A 23395-nucleotide genomic window follows, 5' to 3' on the forward strand; every position below is an offset into this window, starting at 1 on the left:
ATAAAATGTTTCCTATTATTAATACTTCTGTCATTATTCAGAGGATCTAGGTAGCACAATTAGACATAAAATCAAGTGAAAATATATAACATTTTGAATGTGGAAAACAGCACTCTGTTTATATGCACATGCCAACATTGCTAACATTTAAAATAAATTTACAGAGCAAGCATTAGAATTTTTAAGTGAATTTCAAAAGATGGTTGGCCAATAAATAGAGTGAAAAGGCAACCTATGAAATGAGAGACAGTATTTGCAGATCATATATATGTTTAGGAGTTAATACTCAGATTATATGAATAACATTTCCAACTCTCAATAACAAATTACAAAAAAAAACACAATTTAAAAATGGACAAAGGATTTTAATAGACATTTCACCAAGAATAATATACAAATGGATGAGCATATGAAAAGTTGCTCAATATCATGAATCATTAGGGAAATGTAATCAAAACCACAGTGACATACCACATCACATTCATTAGGATGGCAACTGCTAAAAAGAAAACAAACAGAAAATAACATTTATTGGCAAGAATATAGCAAAATCAAAACTCTTGTGTACTGCTGTGGGATTGTAAAATGTTTTGACTGCTATGGAAAACAATCTGGCAGTTAAAAAATATTAAAAATAGACTTAAAAATAAAAATAGACAAAAAAAATTAAAAATATGATCCAGCAATTCTACTTCTTGGTATATAATCAGAAGAACTGTAAGCAGGGTCTCAATTAAGTGTTTATATACCCATGTTCATAGCAGCGTTTTTCACATTAACCAAAATTGGAAGCAACCTAAGTGCTCATTGACAGATGAATAGGTAAGCCAAATGTGGTATATACAGTGGGATGTTATTTAGCATTACAAAGGATGAAAGTTCTGACATACGCTACAGTATGAATGAACCTTGAAGTCAGTATGCTAAATGAAATAAGCCAGTTGCAAAAAGACAAATTACCACTTATAAGAGATACCTAGAGTAGTTAAATTCATAGAGACAGAAGGTAGAATTGTGGTTGCCAGGGGCTACTAGGGGTGAGGGGAATAGAGAGTTGTTGTTTCATGTGTATAGTGTTTCAGTTTTTCAAGATGAAAATAATTCTTGAGATTTATTGTACAACAATGTGAATGTACTTAAACTACTGAACTGTATACTTTAAAATGGTAAGATGGCAAATTTTATGTTATGTGTATTTTACCACAATTAAAATTTTAAAATTTTGAAAAACTGATAATTGGGTAAAAAATCATATAAAATTAATCATTCCTTTATATTAGTAAAATTTTTAAAACTTAATTTTAAACAAAAATAATACTATTTATAATTACCACACAATTTTAAGGAAATTAAAAATGCACATAACCAAACTAATACAAAGTTATGTTAAAAATATTGAAATACATACAAAGACACCTAGATATATGAAAGGGTAAATTTAATATAGATGAATCTTTGAAATTTAATATGAAAAATAAAAATTCTAAAATTACCAAATTACATATGGTCATATCCTAGAATTTGTAAACAAGCACGCATTATTAACATGTTATTTAAAAGTGTGTGTAGGGGCTTCCCTGGTGGCGCAGTGGTTGAAAGTCCACCTGCCGATGCAGGGGACGCGGGTTTGTGCCCCGGTCTGGGAGGATCCCACGTGCCGCTGAGCAGCTGGGCCCGTGAGCCATGGCCGCTGAGACTGCACGTCCGGAGCCTGTGCTCCGCAATGGGAGAGGCCACCACAGTGAGAGGCCCGGATACCGCAAAAAAAAAAAAAAAAATGTGTGTGTAGTAAAACTTTTTCAAAAGAAATAATACATGCGCGGTTTAGTCTGGTGTTTATCTCTGGTTAGAGGGTGGGAAGATGGGCAAATGGAGGAGAATGTAAGCAAGTACAAAGTACAGGTAGTGTTCTACTTCTTATGTTGGATGTTGGGTTTACAGCTATATATCTTAAAGCAAAGAAAAAAATGGAAAAATTTAAATAGAAGAAAACCAAATCAATTTGTCGGCAGTCCATGCCTTTATAGCAGCCACTTTTAAATTTTCAGTAGAAAGACTGGATCTGGGAATTCAGATAGTTTACTTGAAAGAAGAAATCCTACATGTGATATTCTTTTAGACAAAAAGATGAAACATAAATAAATTCTATGTACTCAGAAGGGGAAAAAGTGTCAGCATTTCTCCTGTTTTCTGTAATTCTTTAGATATATTGTTATGTGGCTACAAGCACGTAATGCATGTGGGTTCTCGTACTCCTCCATTTTACCAGCTATCACAAAGTGGAATCAGTCTATCTGAGGACTTGTTGCAGCTGACTTTATTATCAATCGCTTAAATATCATCTTCCTTTGCACATGACCAGCCAGGAGGGAGTACGTCAAATTTCACACTATTAGAATAGCTACATTCTGGATTTTTATGCTGTCATACATCATATTGAGTATGATCATTTTATGTAAATTTGATATAGAAGTAAGTTAAGAATAGTGGTGTTTAAGATGATATAGTAGAGTATATGGATATAGAACACCTTAAAACATGAGCCAGCTGATGCAGTCAAATATTCTAAGATCATTTTAAAATTGACATTTGAGTTTCTAAAAAGGCAGTTAAGTTAAATAAATTTATTCAGCTCTAATGAATATTTGATTGGTTTTTAGAGATAATTGCCCTCTATCAGGGTCATAGCATTAACATGAAAATTAGCCATTATCTTCTTTATGAGAATTGGAAAGAAATTCCTATTAAAGTTTTTGAAGGAGATTTTCAATGAAATAACTTTGCTTACTGATGGCATTGTATAATGATTTGAAAATGTCTCTCCAAACCTTTATATATTGATTCTAAGTCATATTTTATGTTAGTGGAAAATGGCTTTAAAAGCATAGGTATAATAAATATCTTTACATATTTCTTAGTGCAATGGTATTAATATAGGGGAATTAGAAAGGAAAATAGACTTATTCTTTCTGTTGGTATGTCCATTATACATTATTAGTTATTCACATTTAGCAGTTACTAAATTAAGTTGACTAAAATACTTCTGGGAAAGTAATTTTTAAAATTAAGCCATAAAAAGTGAATTTTTATTGAAAATAATCTAACGACTTTTGATATTGTATAGCTGAAAAGATATAGATGACCATAAGAAATTAGATATTTCTCTTGAACCTGATCATGGTTTATGGAAACTACATGTAGTACTTACATCTCACCAGTAAAATTAATGTGCTGGAGTTCCACATCAAACTATAGTAGAAAATCTCCAACTGTGACACAGAGGATGGAGGAATTAGGAAGAATCATGCATCTAAGGTACATTTGCTGTAATACTCTTTGAGTAAATGGCTATACATTACAAAAATAGAATGCCTGAAAACTTTCAAAGGATCTCTGGAATTTGCTAGAGATATATGTCAATGTTGTAACAACAACAAAAGAAAAGTGAAAGATTGAAAGCTAGTAGCTAATGGAAGTTTGTAAACTGTTACAACACAGATAAGAAAGGCATGAAATTATCCCATTAAGATTAAAAATTATTGTTTGAAGAAATAAAAGTTAGAACTATTAAAATCATGACAAATACAAAGAGTAACACTCACTAACATGGAATCCATGAGGACAAATCACAATTACGGTAACACATTTTACCACTGTATCACTGCAGGATTATATAATTTAGGCACGGAAGAGTGATATTATTTTCTTTGCTTATGTGTGCTGCCATAAAACTCCCTACCTATTCTTTATGACATATATTAGATATTACTTATTTATGACATAGCTTAAATATCCTCTCCTCTGTTCTCCCAAGAAAAATCAGTCTTAGCTACTTCTATTTTCACTTTTTCCTCTCTCTACCACTTAATAGAGCATTTATCACATTGATGCTGGTATTGTATTGCACAAATTCTAAATGCATATTTTTCTATATTATAATACCTATAAAGTCTGGATGTGTGTTATAATTGATGTGATAAGAGAGGATTAGATCAAGTTTAATTGACGTCACTTTTTCTTTCTTAATAGTATATAAAATAATTGTTTTATAATCAATGGCAACTTAGAGCTGCTGATATGCAGTAATAAATATACAGTGAGTCCTCAAGGGGTGAGATCCATATCTTACTCCTTTATGTTTCTTAGAGCCCCAAAGAGTTCCTGTTACATAATAGATGAGCAATAAATGGTTGGGTGATGTATCTCATCATTATCAGTCTGATAACTATTGCTCCATTAAAAATAGCAAATCTTCAGAACTTTTTCTATAAGGACATATAGCCAAAAACAGGTGAAATAAAGACAGTAACAGGTCCTTCAGGTGCAGATTATTTACACCACCTGCCTCAGGAAGAATTGGGTTTTTTCAATACATTCATAAATAGAAATATATGGAGCAGGTTCATGTGAAATAGGGAGATCACATAAATATATAAGTTGCTATTAATTTGTGTAACATTATCTTTAAAGAATATGTATTTTTATATTTTTTGATTACTCCCTGATTATTGGCAGTGGTGCCAATATAATATTGGCCAGGGTTACAAAAATATGCATAAGCATAACCAAGAAATTTAGCATGGACCACAGGCCTAATGAAACTGAATTTTTTTTCTTCAAACAAATTAAAACTGAGACAATGCAAATTATTATCATCTCTCAATTGTTCTTACAGTTGCATCAACCTAAATTTAATATTTTCTTCTGAAAATTTATCTCTACATTGTAAAATATAGAGACCAAACCATATGCAACATAAGTGAATTATATTACAATATACAATTATTAGTTTTTCAAGATACTTTGTAAGGAAAAAAATGGTGATAGAGTTAAAAATGAGATTGCTTTCAAAACGACTCCTAGTTTTTATGCCTGCATAATTGACAATGTATAATAATTTTTTTCTCAATTTTTTTGTGGATTACATTCAATTTCAGTCAATTCAGCTTACAAACACTGTGCTCTTTGTGCATTACTTACAGTGGCATTATAATCTTGAACCCTGTGTAGTGTATTTTTCAGCACAGGGAAGTGAAGGGAAGTTGAATTCAATGTTGATAAGTGAAATGAAATATCTATTTTCACATTCAGTATAAAATCTCCCTTATTTGCTTCTAGAGCAGATAGACCTGAATGGCCTTTATATAATTCATCCTTTAAGCAAATAAAAGAATTGCTCTTACCCCTTTTAATATTTAACAGAAAGGTGAAACTATGAAGCAGAATACGTAGCTAATAATTTTCATCTAACAAGATTGGAAATGTATTCATATAGTGATTAGGATATTTTACTTAGAAGAAGTGATTACAGCTTTATTGCCTTTAAATTATAAGGAAATACCATTATTCTGTCATATGTTCTAAATTCTGTCCATCAAATTTAAACTCAGTCTGTTAAACACTGGGTTATGCCTGACTTCACTAAGCTTACACTTTACTGCTTTAAATTAGAGTATTTATACCTTGACATCCTAGAATCTAACTATTAATTACAGTGCATTGTAATTGGCAGAGACTGGTTATTGTCACCTTTTTCTTGACACACAGCTAGATTCCATTTCCTAGTTTTTCTTGCAGTTAGGTGAGGCCATGTGACTATGTTGACAAATGAAATGTGAGAGGAAGTAATGTGCATCACTTTCAGGTCCAGCCCATAAAAATCTCCCACAGATCATATTTCTTGCTCTTTTCCCTTATAGCTGGATGGAATAGAGAAAGCTCCTAGAATAGACTCAGTAGCCATGTGGTGAAAGATGGAAAGACCCCATATGGAAGGAGCCTGGATCACATTATCACAACTAGGAGGAATGTTGTCCATTCTGCAACATCAACGTTGAATTGTGAGGTAAGGGAGAAATAATGTGTCAACTATGTAAACTTTGGAGATTTATTCATTTCAATAGTTAACTTTAACTAATTTAATGTAGTCCATGGAAAAAGTACTGAGCTGACAATGAGGAAACTTGATTACTATGAATGCCTCTGGTCTTCAACAAATAACACTGTGAACTTAAGAAAGTTCTATACCTCAGTTTATTCATCTGCATGATGCTGGAGATTTATTAGGTGTATATGCACTTGATCAGTCAATATTTACTTTATTCTTTTATGTTCCATGTACTCCTAGTAGGATAAGGCTGACAAAGTGCTTGTACTCTTGGATGTCAGTCTTCATGGCACTATAAATATACATATTATATAATAAGTCTGAATTATGCTATGAAAGAATGCGCAAGTGAGTCTCAACCTACTCTAAAGTTTAAGGAAAGCTTCACTCTGAAAATCTTTTTGAAACTGAGACATATATAATTAACATGCCAGCAAAAAGTGAGAATTAGTGTTTCAGCAGAAGGAAACATACATATGAACACCACAAAGAACATAATCTATTTTAAAAAATAAAGCAATTTCAGTGGATTGCTGACATGGAGTCATAATGTAGATGGGGGATGCAGTAGCTTGAGATGAATATACAGAAGCAGGTAAACTTTATAATGATATTTATATAATATTTACATTATCGCCCTGGCATTGGGAAGCAATGTTACAAATGTTACTATCGAAAATTCAGAGATAAAAATACATATGTAGAGATGTAGAATAAAGAAATTTAATAAATAAAATAACATTGAGTCAAGATTGATATGGGGGAGTTGGACTATAGAGAGATGGGAGAAAAAAGTCATACCACTCTTCCGGTTTGTGCAACTGAGTAAACTTCAATGCCATTTAATGAACGAACTATGAAGCACAATAGTAGCAGATAGAGGGAGTTAGAAAATCAGTTTTAGAAATATTAAATTAGAGATGACTCTAAGATATTCAAATGGAAATATTTTAATCCTAAAATATATTTCTCCACTTATTTAGGAAGGTTTGTATGTATTACCAAAAAATATAACATATGACCCATATATTATATATGCATGTGTATATAGATTTTATTGAAAAATACTTTTCATTATATGTTCTAAGTTCAAATCTAGAATATAAGAACACTACTGCTTTTACTAATTTAAATATATTATTTTCTTCAAGTGTTTGATGTGTTAGAATTTATATATACGTAGCTGTGAAACCATTAAGACAATCGAGATAATGAAAATACCTATCACACCAAATGTTTCCTATTGTTCTTCTCTAATCCCACCCTTCCTCACCACCACATTCATCTGCTTTTTGTTACTATAGATTAGTGTCCATTCTCTAGAATTTGTTATACAAAGGGAAACGTAGTAAGTACCTGTAGTTCTGACTCCTATCACTCAGTATACTTTATTTTGAGATTTACCCATGCTATCATGTATATCAGTAGTTCATTCCCATTTTTTAAGATTAGAATTTCATTATATTGGTATTTGTTTATTCATTTATCTCCCGGTGGATACTTGGGTTGCCACTAGTTTTTGGGGCAAGATTTTGTGTGTTCATATGTATTCATTTATTGTGGGTAAATTTCTAAGAGTGAAAATGCTGGGTCATATGGTAGATATATGTTTAACTTTTTAAGGAACTTCTTAATCATTTTATGTTCCCACTAGCAGTGTATAATAATTCCATTTGATCTAAGTCTTTGTTAACACTCTTTATAGTTAGGCTTTTATATATTAGTCATTCTTCAGGTAGTACAGTAGTATCTCACTGTGGTTTTAATTTCCTTTTCCCTATTAGCTGATGATCTTGAAGAACTTTTAAGTGCTTATTCCATTAATTTTACCTTCTTTGATAAAATGTCTGTTCAAATCTTTAGCAATTTAATATGGGTTGTTTGTCTTGTTATCATGTTCTAAGCATTTCTTCTGCTTTCTAGATCTAAATTAAAAGATATGTGATATGCAAGTATTTTCTTTCAGTTGATGGTTAGCTTTTTTTATTTTCACAACTGAATTTTGAAGAACAGATATTTTTATTTTGATTATTTTTAATTTTTTAAATCCTTTAATAGTTTGTGGTTTGGGGTCATTTAAAAAAAATTAGCTAGACAACGTTCACTAAGATTTTTCTCCTGGATTTTCTTAGAAAAATTTGGAAGGTTTATCTTGTACATTCCACTCAATAATCAATTTTGAATTACCATTGGTGTTAATGTAATTCTCTAATATAACGATGGAAGTTTATTGTTTCTGCAGATGGCTATCCAATTGTAACAGAATTATATATTGAAAGGATTATCTTTTTGCCATTGAATTGTATTGGCAACTTTGTCAAAAATCATCTGACCCACGTAAAAATGAAAATATTTCTATATACTATTCTGTTCCATAGATCCAAATCTCTATCTTTGTGTCAGTGCCACATTCTTAATGCCTGTAGCTTTCTAAGTCATTTTGAAATTGAGTAGTGTTCTGCTCTTATCTTGTTAAAAAAAGTTTTGTTAATCTGCTCTCATTCTTGATATTGGTTAATTGTATTTTTGCTCTTTATTTTCCTGATAAATTTGGCAAGAAATTTATCAATGTTATTAGTGAGATCAATGAACAAGCATTTAGTATTATAGCTTTTCAGTACATTTTGTTTGTTATTTCATTGATTTCTACTCTATAAATTTTTATTCTGCTTATTTTATATTTCATTGAATGTCTATTTTTTAAGGTGTAAACAAGTCACTGATTTGAGACTTTCCTCTTTTCTAGCATAATCATTTCATGCTATAAATTCTCCTTATCGTACCATTACCTACGTATTCCATAAATATTGAAATGTGTTGTTTTAATTTTCATCCAAGTCAAAATGCTTTCTTCTCTTATGATTTCTCCATTAACCCATGTGTTATTTAGAAATGGATTTTTTAGTATCAAAATGTTTGGGGGATATTTCATGTACCTTTTTGTTATTGATTTCTAATTTTTTTAATAGTGGTCAGAGAATATACTTTGTATTATTTGAATTCTTTTAAATTTACCACAATCCAGGGTATGTGGTATATTGATGAATAATTTCTATGCACTTTAAAGAATGCATACTCTACCATTTTTGTTGAAATGTTTTATATAAAGTAGTTATTTCAAGTTGATTTTCAGTATTAAGACCTTTAAAAGTTACTCATATTCTACTTTATTTATCAATAAGTGAACATTTGTTGAAATCTGACTGTGATTATGAATATATCTAGTTCTCTTTTCAATTAATCATATACTATGAATGTTTGATATTAAGTAGATGAACATTAATTTCTTAATATCCTGTTGATGAAATGTTAGAAATATTAATATTAGAAAAATTAGGATTGGTCTTAAATGCTGATTTATAAAAATGAAGAGCATTTAAAGAGCCTGTGGAAAAAGATCTCATTTAAGCTTTAAGGTAACTAGAAGATGGTGAAAGACCGAGAACAGCATAGCCATGTTAAGGAAAGCGTTTTACGTACGAATTGGTTAAGACATGAACTTGGGCCATAGCAGTGGAAACAATATTTGTGACAGGTCCAGGCAAATGGCTTTGAAATACTTGTAATATAGATTAGAATTTGAGCATAAATGATAGAGGAGGTTCAAGGCATCGTTCTGACAGACTGAAATGCTGTCTCAGTAGTAGATGGGTCTTTCAAAGATAGTTGGTTTTTGAATGGACTATTATATTACAGTTAATATCATGGCTGGTGTTGTTCACTTGGAATTTTTAAGGAAGAAAAGAATAGAGAATAAAAGAAAGGGAACGAAAAGAAAAAAAGCTACTCTTTGGGACCTTAACTGAGAGGGAAATTTTGTAGAATCTGATAAAGAAATATGAAAGGGAATGTTATTATAGGCCTGGGGAAGTCATAACATATGCTGCACTAAATTTCAGTATTTTCATGAATTTACAAAGTCTTTTAAAAGTGTATTTGAGGGCTTCCCTGGTGGCGCAGTGGTTGAGAGTCTGTCTGCCGATGAAGGGGACACGGGTTCGTGCCCCGGTCCGGGAGGATCCCACATGCCACGGAGCGGCTGGGCCCATGGGCCATGGCCGCTAAGCCTGAGCTTCCAGAGTCTATGCTCCGCAACGGGAGAGGCCACAGCAGTGAGAGGCCCGCATACCCAAAAAAAAAAAAAAAAAAAAAATTGTATTTGAAAGACATACTTTAAAAACTTAATCTTTAAATATCTAGGAATCCTTTTTTTTTTATAATACATGCCATATTGGACTTCACAGAAGCTAGTACTTCACAAATGATTAGAGGATTAATGCAAATGTACTGAAAAAGATTTACTTAATATACATGGCTCCTTTTACCTGATTATTTAGTTATATTTAGGAGAGGCAGGTGTTTCTCAATGGCTCTCTCTGAAACAGAACGTTGTTTTGGTTTGATGCTTTTAAATCTGTTTACTGTGAGCATTTAAGTTGGTCATTTCATAATATGTAATCTTTTAATAATAAATGTCTGAATCTAAAAATTAAAGTATGTGAGCTATGACAATAATGAAACATTCTACCAAGTTTTAAAATATCGACAGTAAAACCAATTATTTAAATAATTATGACTCTACATTGTTGAGGGAGAGTAAAAGAGAAAATTGACCTACAAAAACAAATGTTACTTAACCTGTCAAAGTACGATATCCAGAACCTTGTATAATTTATAAAATATTTCAGATTCTTATTATTTACATTTAAAAATTAATACCTTAGCTTAAAACATTTACATGTGAAAACACAAACAGTATTTATAAAGACCTCACCAAAGAAGAAAAACAGATGGCAAATGAGCATCCGAAAAAATTCTCTGCATCATATGTCATCAAGAAGATGCAAGTTAAAACAAAAATGAGATTCCACTAAACACCTAGTAGAGTAGCCAAAATCCAGAACACTGACAACACCAAGCGCTCAGGAGAATGTGGAGCAACAGGAACTCTCATACACTGTTGCTGAAAATGCAAAATGGTACAGTCAATTTGGAAGACAGTTTAGTGGTTTTATACAAAACTCAGCATACTCTTACCATACAGTCCCACAATTGCGCTCCTTAGCATTTACCCACAGGAGTTGAAGACTTAGGCCCACACAAAAACCTGCACGTGGATGTTTATAGCAGTTTCATTCATAATTGCCAAAACTCGGAAGCAACCAAGATGTCCTTCAGTAGGTGAATGGATAAATAAACTGTGGTACATCCAGACAATGGACTGTTATTCAACACCAAACAGAAATAAGATTTCAAGACATGAAATGACATTGAGAAAATTTAATTGAATATTACTAAGTGAGAAAAGGCCAATCTGAAAATGCTACATAATGTATGATTCAACCAAATGACATTATGGAAAAGTTAAAACTATGAAGATAGCAAAAATATCACTGGTTGCCAAGGTTTGTGAGAGAGGAATGAACAGTCAGAGCACAGACTTTTAGGGCAGTAAAAATACTCTGTGATATTGTAATGATGGATACATGTCATTATACAATTTTTCAAAACCCATAGAATGTACAACATCAAGAGTGAACTCTAATGTAAATGTTAATGGACTTTGGGTGATTATGATGCATTATTGTAGGTTCATCAGTTGTAACAAATGTACAACTCTAGTGGAGGATGTTAATAATGGGAGAAGCTATGCATGTGTAAAGTCAGGATGCATATGAGAAACCTATCTTCCTCAATTTAATACAATTGAATATTAAATAGTTAAAGTCTTTAAAAAAGTGTTTATTTCAGCATTTTAATATCTGTGTATCCATTGGAACTGGTAAATGGAATCTGTGATATCTAAATGCTGCTGACCATGATATTTTAAGAAAACTAGGTTTGCCATTACTTCTTAGGAGACCTTGTAAGATATCTTACCACATCAAGTTTAGTAAGACTGCACAATCTCTAATTAAGGATACAATTTCATATAAACTACCAGAGATCTTTAGAACATAAGACCATCTGACAAGATTTTTGAAAGACGTAGTCTTCCCAAATTCATTATATCTATGTCTGTATCTATATCTATATATCTTTTTAAATTTTACTTTTTTCCACTATTATGCCTCCTTCTCACTACCCCAGCTTAAAGCAAGTTGGGTTTTTTGTTTTGTTTTGTTTTGTTTTTTACCTTAAGTCTAGGATTTCATTCTGTTACTACATTTATCCAATGATAGACAAATGCCCTCATTTGGAAGTATCAGATTTCTCCAAACCCTTACCTTTGATAGAGTTTTGCTTGCTTCTAGGTTTCCCCTTCTAGATACCTTGGTTTCAAATTTTTGTGTTGATGAGTCACTTAATTCTCATCTGTCCTTTCCAGCATTCCCATATTTTGTTTACATCTCTCATCTGCTTTGCTTTCATCTCTTCTCCTTGTGGATTTATGCCTATGTATGGGGTATGGGGCATGGGGTGGAGGTAGAGGTGTACATTCCCATGTGGTAAACTATTAATAAACAAGTGGCATTTTCCAATCAAATAAAAAAGTATAATCACCTATGATAAACTGGAAATCCGGTATTTGCAATTTTAAAAAATGTTCTTCTACTTCCAATGACTCCAATTTATAATAATGCTGAGGAATAACAAAAAATACAATTTATAGGAATCTGTGGCTAGTGGTTGCTAGAGGCATAATCATAAGAATTTACAGTTTTAACTGAGACAAATAAAGGAAGAAAACATATCCGTTTTTTTTTTTTTTTTTTTTTTAGTTTAAGTGTAGCTGATTTACAATGTTCTGTTAGTTTCAGGTGTACAAAAAAGTGATTCAAATATATATACATATATATGCATACATATGTCTGTATATAAACATATTTTCTTTTTCAGATTCTCTTCCATTACTAAGGTTATTATATACAAGATACTGAGTATAGTTCCCTATGCTATACAGTAGGTCATTGTTGGGTATCTATTTTATATATAGTAGTGTGCCTCTGTTAATCCCAAACTCCTAATTTATCCCTCCCCACCCTTTTCCCTTTGGTAACCATAGTTTGCTTTCTATGTCTGTGAGTCTGTTTCTGTTTTGTAAATAAGTTCATTTGTATCATTTTTTTAGATTCCACATATAAGTGATATAATATGATATTTGTCTTTCTCTGTCTGGCTTCACTTACTATGATAATCTCTAGGTCAATCCATGTTGCTGCAAATGACATTATTTCATTCTTTTTTATGATGGAATAATATTCCATTGTGTATATACCACATCTTCTTTATCCATTCATCTGTCGATGGACCACTTAAGTTGCTTCCATGTCTTGGCTATTGTAAATAGTGCTGCTGTGAACATTGAGATGCATGTATCTTTTCAAATGAGTTTTTGTCTTTTGCAGATATATACCCAGGAGTGAGATTGCTGGGTCATATGGTAACTTTATTTTTAGTTTTTTAAGGGATCTCCATACTGTTCTCCGTAGTGGCTGCACAAATTTGCATTCCCACCAACAGTGTTGGAGGTTTTCCTTTTCTCCACACCCTCTCCAGCATTTATTATCTGTAAACTTTTTGATGATGGCCCTTCTGACTATTGTGAGGTGATCCCTTATTGTAGTTTTGATTTGCATTTCTGTAATAATTAGCTCTGTTGAACATACATCTGTTTATTGATGGAAGGCGTAAATAAGTATTTATTTTAATATAGAGAATATTTTCTCAGAACAAATTCATTAGATTATATTTTCTTAATTCTATTTGTTTAATAGATTCAGTATAAAATAATTCTTGATATTAGAAACTAATTATAACAAGCAAATTATATACAGGTTAGATCTGTATTCTTTCTAACAATTTTTATGTGCTCGGTTTTGTCCTACTCATACCTATCTAGTTTTCTTCAAGATATAATGTAATTTGTAATAATAAATGATTCTAAACATTGAAGTTTCTCTTATTCAGAACATAGGGAAAATATACCTTGTGTGGTACATATCCTTCTCAAATACTACAGATTTAACTTCATACTGTCAGAACAGAAGAGCTCAATACATACGGGAAGAGGAAATGATCCAATTTCTGTATTTTTTCTTCTTAAAGAAATGCAATTATTATCACAAACACTAACTGAAAAGATTGGTTAATATAGCTTTTCCCAGTAATTGACCCATCTCATTTAAAGTACTGAAATTAATTTTCTTAGTAATTAAACTTTATCTTTCTCTCTCTCTTTTTTGTTTTTTTTGGAATTATTACAAAATATTTATATCAATAATAACAATGAATAAATAATACACTATCAATGAACTAAGATACAGAATAAGCATTTTCAGTGTTTTGCTAAAAAAGTAGTAGTGTGATACTGATATTTCTTTCTTGCCTCCTATTTTAAAATAGAGAGGATAGGCTAAGTAATTTCTAATGTGTCATCTATAAAATTGTGTAACAGTGTATGTTGCCATTGACCTAAAACCTCAGAAATATGTTCATAAAAAGAAAGTAAATAGAATTTGATTTCAGAGTGGGATGTAGAAGGTAGTGGCAGGGCATAGGGAAGGTTAGGGTTAGGTCTAGTATTAGGGTTAAGGTTAAGTTTAGGGTTAGGGTTAGGTAAAGGTGAAAGAGACCAGGAGTGTGAAGGGAAAATTTTCAGACCATCATGCTGATCTGACTCTTTTAAATGAGAGGAAAATGAAGGAGGAACGTGTAGGAATATCCTCAGACTGTGATGTACGTCTCAGGAAGTCTCAGCCAGACCAACATATAGCCCCAGAGCAAAGAATGGCCCAGTGAGCACTGGTACACTGCAATGCTCAATCCTCATGGGGGAGCTTCTGTGAAGAACATAGTCTTGGCTCAAATGCACTGGCAGTTCCTGAAGGTGTTTCTGCTGGAGGCTCTAAGCCTATACTTCTCATAGAAGAGTCTCTCATGAGGGAAGATCTAAGCAATGGATCTCTATGTCTGACACAGTTAGTTATTCCTAAAACTAACCATAGACCTATCCTGTGACCTATCATTGCCATTTCTCATTATTATCCAAGAAAACTTAAAAAGTTATGTTATAAGAAGACTTCTACAAGAAGAGCCAACTAGAAATAATTAAAGTGCCTGTTATCAGAAGAGGAAATAAATATATCGTATTATATTGATACAATGGAGTATATTCATTAAAACCAATAAGTAAATATATACACAGATATAAATAAATAAACTGACACAAAAAGCTAAACCCACACACATAAGTTTAAAAAGTGCCAACTACTAATATTCAGTAGTAACACGGATGATTAACTCTCCAGTGCATTATACTGAGTCCAAGAAGCCAAGCTCAAGAGTAATCTGTGGTGATCCAAACTCAAATAGAGACTCTGTACGAGGGGGAGAGGTTGGTGATTGATGATTGCCCAATGTCATGAGGGATCAAATATCTTAGAATTACTAAAGTTTGCCTGAATATAATCAAGAAATATATATAAAACAAGGGAAATGAAGGTAAGGACCTACCTTATTGGATATTAGGAAATAATAATTATATTGAAATCAAAATATGTGTGTGTATTTGTGAGTGTGTGCACTTGTGTGAGTCATAGAAAAATGGACCATTGGATAAAAATAACAAAGCAAAAATAGAGCCAGGCACAGATGGTAATGGAATGGGCATGTGTTTGTGTGTGTAGTTACACAAACATGCAAATAAAGATATATCACTGCATAATAGTAAAAATATGAACTCTAGATCCAAACTATGTCACTTTGAAACCCAAGTCTATTATCTCCTGACTAGGAAACATTAAGCAAGCTCTTAAACTCTCTATGGCTTAGATTTCTCATTTACATAATGAGAATAGCATATTTTTTCAGTTTATTAATTAAATAAATATGTGAAAACCATGTAGAATAGTGTATGGAAACCAGTAAGCTCTTAATAAATATTGCTTACTATTATTACTACCATTTTCTTGTTATTACAATTATGTGATGTAAATGGCGTTTCAAGAAATAGAGAAAATTATTGCTTAATAAATTAGATCATACCTTCATTTGAACTTTATTATAATAAATGTAAATGTAAATTTCAGGTGGTTAAATATTATACACACATGGAGAGAAAAGAAAATGTAATCATTGAAATCTCACAATAAAATCTGGGAAAATAGGTGTAGAAATTCTTAGGAAAGAACATAAGTACCAGAAGGCATACAAGTAAAGCTAGATATACATCGATATCTAGCTTTAAAATTTTTAGAAGAGAAAAATATGTAAAGAAATAACCCAACACTAAAACTAAGTGTTAAATAATAGTAAATAATAAAGGAAGACCTCCTTCAAATTTATAAGAAAAAAATAATCCACCAGGAAGGGGAATAAAATACGTGAAGAGAAAAGTAACAGAGGATGAAATACATGAACATATGAAGGTATAAGCAATTCACCAGTATTTATAAATATGCAAATAAAGTAAAAACAAATTTTTAGTGTAAAATATATTGCAAAAAAAATAATAGAGCATTTATCGCTGGTAGGTGAACAAGATATGGTGTATACTTATATATCACTTGTGAAAATGTGAACTGTTATAAAGCCTTTCCAGAAAGCAATGTGATAATATCTCCTAAATTTAAAAATACTTATACTATTTAATTAAACCACCCTACTACATATAACTTACTTCATAGAAAGCAAAAGTATATTAACTACAGGTAAAAATGTAATGATTCATTTTGCACTATAATTTATAGTAGCTAAAACTGTAAGCAACTTGTCTGCTAATCACTGAAGAATGGTTGAATATATTATGGTTGAGTCAGCTATGCAGCTGTTATACAAGAAAGAATTAAAGCTCTACCAGTAAACTTGGAAGAATTTGTATGAGGTATTGGGTGAATAAAGCAGGATTCAGAGTAATGCATATAGTATGCATCCGTTTTGTAAATCAAATTTTTCTTTCTAAAATTTCTAAAATTTTCTTTATAGACAATATTTTTCCTATATAAACATGGATAGATGTGCATTATTATATAAATATGATTATAAAGTAGTTATGAAAGATATTTAATCAGCTGTTAACCCAGATTACTTAGGTTGGATGACAAGTAAGTAGAGGGAAGAGGTGATGTGGTGTGGTGACAAGGAAAATAAGCAAAAAGGAAAAAAAAGATAAATGTGTATATGTATAAACTCATGTCCCATTTGTATTAAGTTATATATTGTATGCATGTATATGTACCTCATAATAAAAATATTTTAAATTTTCATTAAAAATTTAAAGATAAAAAATGTTTGTTACATAAATTCTAATGTTCAATATAAAGCCATGATATCTGAGTTCTCAAACCATTAATAAATTGCCAATCCTCAGCTCTCAGTATACAGTGTAATGACATGTTATTAAATGATATGTCCAAGTTGTTAACTTCGCTCATTGCTCCACTGTAATAACTGATTTTAACATTTGTGAGCACAAAATATGAAACTTATTCCCAAGTATGTATGTGTAGATAGAGAGGTAGGTAGGTAGACAGATAGGTAGATTGAAAAGACTACATATCTTAAGATATCATGATAAAAAGAAAAGTCACATAACTTCTCTGAGTCTGTTTTCACTTGAGTTAAAAACATTTGCAGTAAACACCAAAATTCTTGAATATTTGTCAATATCAAATGATAAAATATATGAAAAATGCACATTAAGACAGAATATTCACATACAAATTTGATATATGTTTACAAAGGAATGATATTTTACATTGTCCAAAAAAAGAATATAGATTAAGTTATGACCATACATCTTATTCAAGAAAATATTTTCCATCAATTCAATTGTATTTTCACACAACTTAAATCAAATGTATTAATACTTTACCCTACATTTGATTAACCTGTAATAATGTGATACAGATACAAATCCACTGCATAAAATGTATTAAAGTCTAAATATAATTATCTTGCTTGGCAGTAATTTGCTTTAATTAACTTATTATTCTCTCATAGTTTACTGCCTTTGGCATGGGGCTCTTTAAAACAAAGTTAGTAAATAGTATCAGTCAACCATGCAAATAGATGAAAAATATTTACCAGCCCACGAAATGTTTTACCAGCCCTTCTGCTTTTGTGACATCCCAAATGTTGTAAAATTAATGTGATTAGAATCCTTTATGACTCACACAGCAAAAGCTCTTTTTTCCTCTGAATCCATAACTAATGGCTAATTTCCAAATATTAATCATTGTTTCTGAATTATTTCCAACTTGAAACTGTGAATATAAGGCCATGACCTAATAATGTCTTGAATATCACTAAATAAAATAATTCTTCTATAACCAATATTGAAATATGTTCATGTGTATTTTCAAACCTGAATATTTAACAGAATAGGAAAGAAGAGTGAGAGTATAATTGGCAAGAAATTTTTGAACAAATATTTCTCCTGTGATGACTCTATGCAGATAATCACTAAGCACTTTCCATAAAAACTAAATTCATTTGTTTGAGAGGAAAGCTGTAAGGTTTTTGCTTCAATCACTGTACTCAGCAGTTCCTTTTGCATTATTCCTGGAGAGATCAATGAGTGGGAATTGACAACAGGAAGGAACAGATGATAAAAGGTGACTCATGCAGATCCCTGTGACCATCTTAGACTTTTAATGTTTTGCCAGTTTCCCTGGCATCTAGTTGCTGAGTGACAATTGGTATATGACTCTAGAAACATGATTCTTCTCTCACCTCTATCATTAATTATTATTCATTGTGGGGCCTAAGCTTTGTCGTTTAAAAGCTTGTTGGACTCTGATGTGCCTAATGTTAGAACAGGATTACAGAATTAGTTAGATAATTTCTAAGCCCATCTGGATCATTAGAATGTTGCACCATTGCCTGACCTGTTTAGATCAGTGTGACATGGCATATCTACTGACAGGTACATCCTCAAGGCCACTTTGCTTAACATATGTGTCATTTTTAAATTCATGAAAATGAATTATTGGTAACTACACATTAATCGATCAACAAAAGGTGAGCATCATCTATCCTAGGCAACTAAGAAAGGTGTAAAAGAAGTGAAAACAATATCTAGCATTGAAAAAATTTATAAAACATGAAAAATAAGAGAGCAAGAATGTATACTTACAGGTATAAGCTGGTAGTAGTCCATTGAGAAGGATTTTCACAAAAATTAGAGAGTTAAAAAGGTACAGAAATGGCAGAGCTTGAAACTTTAGGGAAACTGACCTATACAGTCCAGACAGGAAACAGAGCACCCAAAAGAAACAGAAGAATTATAGCACTGGTCAAAAATTGGGAGAGTTTATCATAGATATCAAGGGGAGAGAGAGTTCTGTGATTAAAGGAATCATCAAAAATGCTAAATTCTCCGTGCACCACAACTACTGAGCCTGCGTGCCACAACTACTGAAGCTTGCGCGCCTAGAGCCTGTGCTCTGCAACAAGAGAAGTCACTGCAATGAGAAGCCCTCACACCACAAGAGTAGCCCCCACTCGCCGCAACTAGAGAAAGCCCACACTCAGCAACAAAGACCCACCGCAGCCAAAAATAAATAAATTTATTTTTTTTAAAAAAGGAAATCCTGCCATTTGCAACAGTATAGATGAAACTTGAGGGCATTCTGCTAAGTGAAATAAATCAGAGAAAGACAAATACTCTATTATCTCACTTATATGTAGAATCTAAAAAAAAAACAGCTCCTAGAAACAGAGGTTGGGGGGTAGGGGAGATTGTGGGAGAATTGGGTGAAGGAAGTCAAAAGGTAGAAACTTCCAGTTATAAGATAAATAAGTTCTTGGGATGTAATGTACAGCATGGTGACTATAGCTAACAATACCGTATTGTATATTTGAAAGTTAAGAGAGTAGATCTTAAAGTTCTCAATACAAGGAAAAAACTTTGTAACTACGTGAGGTAATTGGATGTTTACTAAACTTACTGTGGCAGTCATTTAATAATTTATAATATATAAAAACATTGTGTTGTATGCCTGAAATTTATACAATGTTATATATCAATTATATCTCAATAAAACTGGAAAAAAAGAAAAAAAGAAATTGGAATTTCAAAAAAAAAAGGAATATATATATTAAAAATATTCAGCACCCAACAGAAGAAAGAAAAAAAAGCTAAATTCTTCCAGGGGCTCAAGTGTTCATTACATTGTCAACAAAAATGGCATTGGTGACCCTAGTAAGGACAGGTTTAGAATACCTAAAGTCCTTCTTTATAGTCACTTGCCTTCTCCAACTGCTTATAAAGCTCCTATTTGCTCCTAGACTCATGGGCAGAAAGAAGGCTCCCTGAGGCATAATACAGTTTGTATAGGTACACAGAAACATCAAGTTGGAGGTTGTCATACCCTTTTTGTATCTGTGTTGCTCTTTTACATACCCTTTTATATTTCTGTTTGATCTTTTTGTTGCCAACTTTTAACAATGTGACTGTAATTGGTAGGTTCGATAAATGTAAAATGAGTTATATCCCTTTATATCTATAAAGAGATTATTCTAAATTTACAGTGCCTTCTATTTTGTGAACTTACGGAATTTGTTTCAAATTTCTTGAGAAATTCAAAGAACTCTATGATGCAAATAAAGTGACCTAGGTAATAGAGTAATTTGGGGCTAGATCTACTTAGATTTTTTTTTTTAATTTAAAGTAGTATATTTACCAGCAAATTCACACATGCTGAAGTGATGTAATCCTCACCCTCATTGTGTATGCTTATTCACAAAATTGGACTCGAAAATTTTCTAAGCCTTTTCTTTGTTTTGTGCTCAGTTGTCCATTTTCTCTGCATTTTCCTTTCAATATAGAATTGTGACATGGGATTTTGATCCCTTTTGATGGCTTTAGTTACATATGAAGCTGTGAACTGGACAGTCATTTCCAGCAGGTTCACTATTTATAAAATAGATCTCTGCATGAGGCAAAAAGTTTAACCTAAACATTTGTCCTCAATAAAGCCAAAAGAAGAGAGCTCCTAGGATTTGGCCCCAACATTACATGAATTTTTTACTTTTTTCTAGTCATACCTATGAGAAGCCTTTTTTGGGGCAGATACGTCCCTACTGGTTCAATTGTTGCGATCTCTTCCTGGACTTGATGAAACAATATCTTAGAGATTTCCATTCGAATGGGCTCTATTGTTAAATAGGCCAAGTCAGGGCAACCTATATTCAAAGTCCACTCTTTTCATATTTCACACATTTTCCAGGCACTCAGGACTTTTTGTCTAACCACTGTGGCATTCGACCCTTTACCTCTTCACAGTTTATATGGCTCAGTTCCTCAGTGATTTGTTAACTGACAAAGTGATATTAATGAACAGCACTCTTTTACTTCAATTGGATCTTAAATAGGGAAAAACATGACCTATATAGGAATTCAGGTCCTACAAATGCAGTCGGGGAACATGAGGGACGGGGAACATTCTGAACCACACAAGTTATTCTTTTTTCTAGTCTACCCTCCTTCATGCCAGAGAGTTGTCCATCCAACCAAAAGATCCTAGTCATGTTGGTTACTTTGTAAAAAAAAATTTCTATTGATTCTTACTGACTGCCAGTTAACAGCCAAGCTATTAAACACATCATACATGGCTTTCCAAGATTTGATCACATTTCTTTGCAGTTGGTTCCACATACTATAGTGCAATATTATGAAGAGTAAGGATATCTCTTGAATGTTTTAATTGAAATAAACATTTAATTTGTTTAAGATATATTTAATATGCTGATACTTATGGGAAAATAATTAGTCCATATGTTAGCTTTTATCTGCACATGAGGGAGAAGTCCATCCCAATAGAGAGGGTTTTAGTATTCTCTAAATTCTCCTGTTTTCATATAGTGTTTTTAGTTTATATGTCCAAGGTATGTGAATTCATAGAAACAAAATATCTAATTTTAATCCTCATGAGATCAAGTATCTGGAAAAACAAAAGCTCCAGGAAGAATATAATCCAGATAACGCAAGTAAGAATAGTAAGTAAACGGAAAGACACAAATAGACCAACAGCTATATTACATGTTAGAAACAATACTATTAACTCAAATTTGACAAGAAATTGCCCCCAAAAAACACTGGAATTTGCCAAAAAAGCCAATTTGAAATACAGATTTGTATCTATTACTGTTAAAAATAAGTTTCTCCCTTGGAACACAGTGTGCTAATATTACTAATAAGGCATAATTGCAGACAGTTACAAACTAATACCTAGAACACAGCCAAAAACTCTTCTAGTAGAACAAAACTTGCAAAATGTCATTTACTTCATATTTACTTATCCTTTAAAAAATGTTCCGTAGTGTATCACTAGAAATACAATAGTGAATGTATGTCATTTATAAATATAAAAATATGCCTATATTTTCATAGAGGTTTCATATTCTTTTTGTCTTTCTTTTTGTATTAGTGCATTCAGAGCTTCAGCATTCAGGCATTAATTACAGTATGAATGCACTCCTTCACATTGTGCAATACAAAGACTCTGGATGTATCACTAAAAGAGGTAAAATACCATTCAGGCACTGTATCTGGTCACATGTCTCATTTCCCTAGGCTATGAATTCTCCAAAGAAATATATATATATATATATATATATATATATATATATATCTTTTTTTTATATGTGTGTGTATCACAGTGCCTTAGGGGATATGTATATATAACTGCATCAGGTCCATCTGCCAATCACCCCAGGGTTCTAGAAATCAGATTGTGTGATATTTTTCAGTAACTATAACATAACATATTCTCATGAAACTTATTTAACATTTGAAGATCATGGTGCTGATAAATCAGAGGTAAAAATAGTTTTGTGGGTTTTTTCTGTTTTTGTTTTCTTTTCAATGATAACTTGAGTAAAATCCGTTTACAGAAATAAAAATGCTTAGAGTGACCTTGGCATGTGGTCAGTTAGAGAGCCATCCTGCCCACGTTATTAAACACTCATTTTAACTATAACTAAGATTTGTGGTAAAGAGAATCATTTTCCTTCATTAGCCTCTACTGTACAATATCAAAAAGAATGGAAGAGAATAGCAGATAAAATGTTCCAATGACCTTATTCAAATGTGTCTAGAAAAACTTCTTATACTTTATATTTTTGAAGTACTTTAATACAAAATATGTTTCACTGAATATCTAAAACTCTAGAACGTATCATGAATGTTTATTATAGAAACTAGAGAAATTATGGAAAAGAAGATGAGTAAAACTTGTCTAAGTACACAATCTACAGAAAATTACTACTAAAATTGTGTAGTATTTATTTCTTATTTCTATTTTATGTATACGTTGTGAGGTTTAACAGAAAATCTTTAATATTAAAAACTAAAAAGAGTTTAAGAATGCTTTTTTAGGGTATTAATTTCATATAACTTTTCTTTTTCACTTTTTTCTTCTTATGTAACTCAGGTCCATAGAAATGAAACAATCAAGGTTATTGGTTCATGGATGCTCCTTTCCTCTCTAATAAAATAGGTTTATTTTAATAAGTCAATAAGTAACTTTGAAATCACCATCCAACATAACCTATGACTTTGGC

The sequence above is a fragment of the Neophocaena asiaeorientalis genome, unplaced genomic scaffold (genome assembly GCF_003031525.2).
Source record: "Neophocaena asiaeorientalis asiaeorientalis breed wild unplaced genomic scaffold, Neophocaena_asiaeorientalis_V1.1 scaffold190, whole genome shotgun sequence".
NCBI classification, from domain to species: Eukaryota; Metazoa; Chordata; class Mammalia; order Artiodactyla; family Phocoenidae; genus Neophocaena; species Neophocaena asiaeorientalis.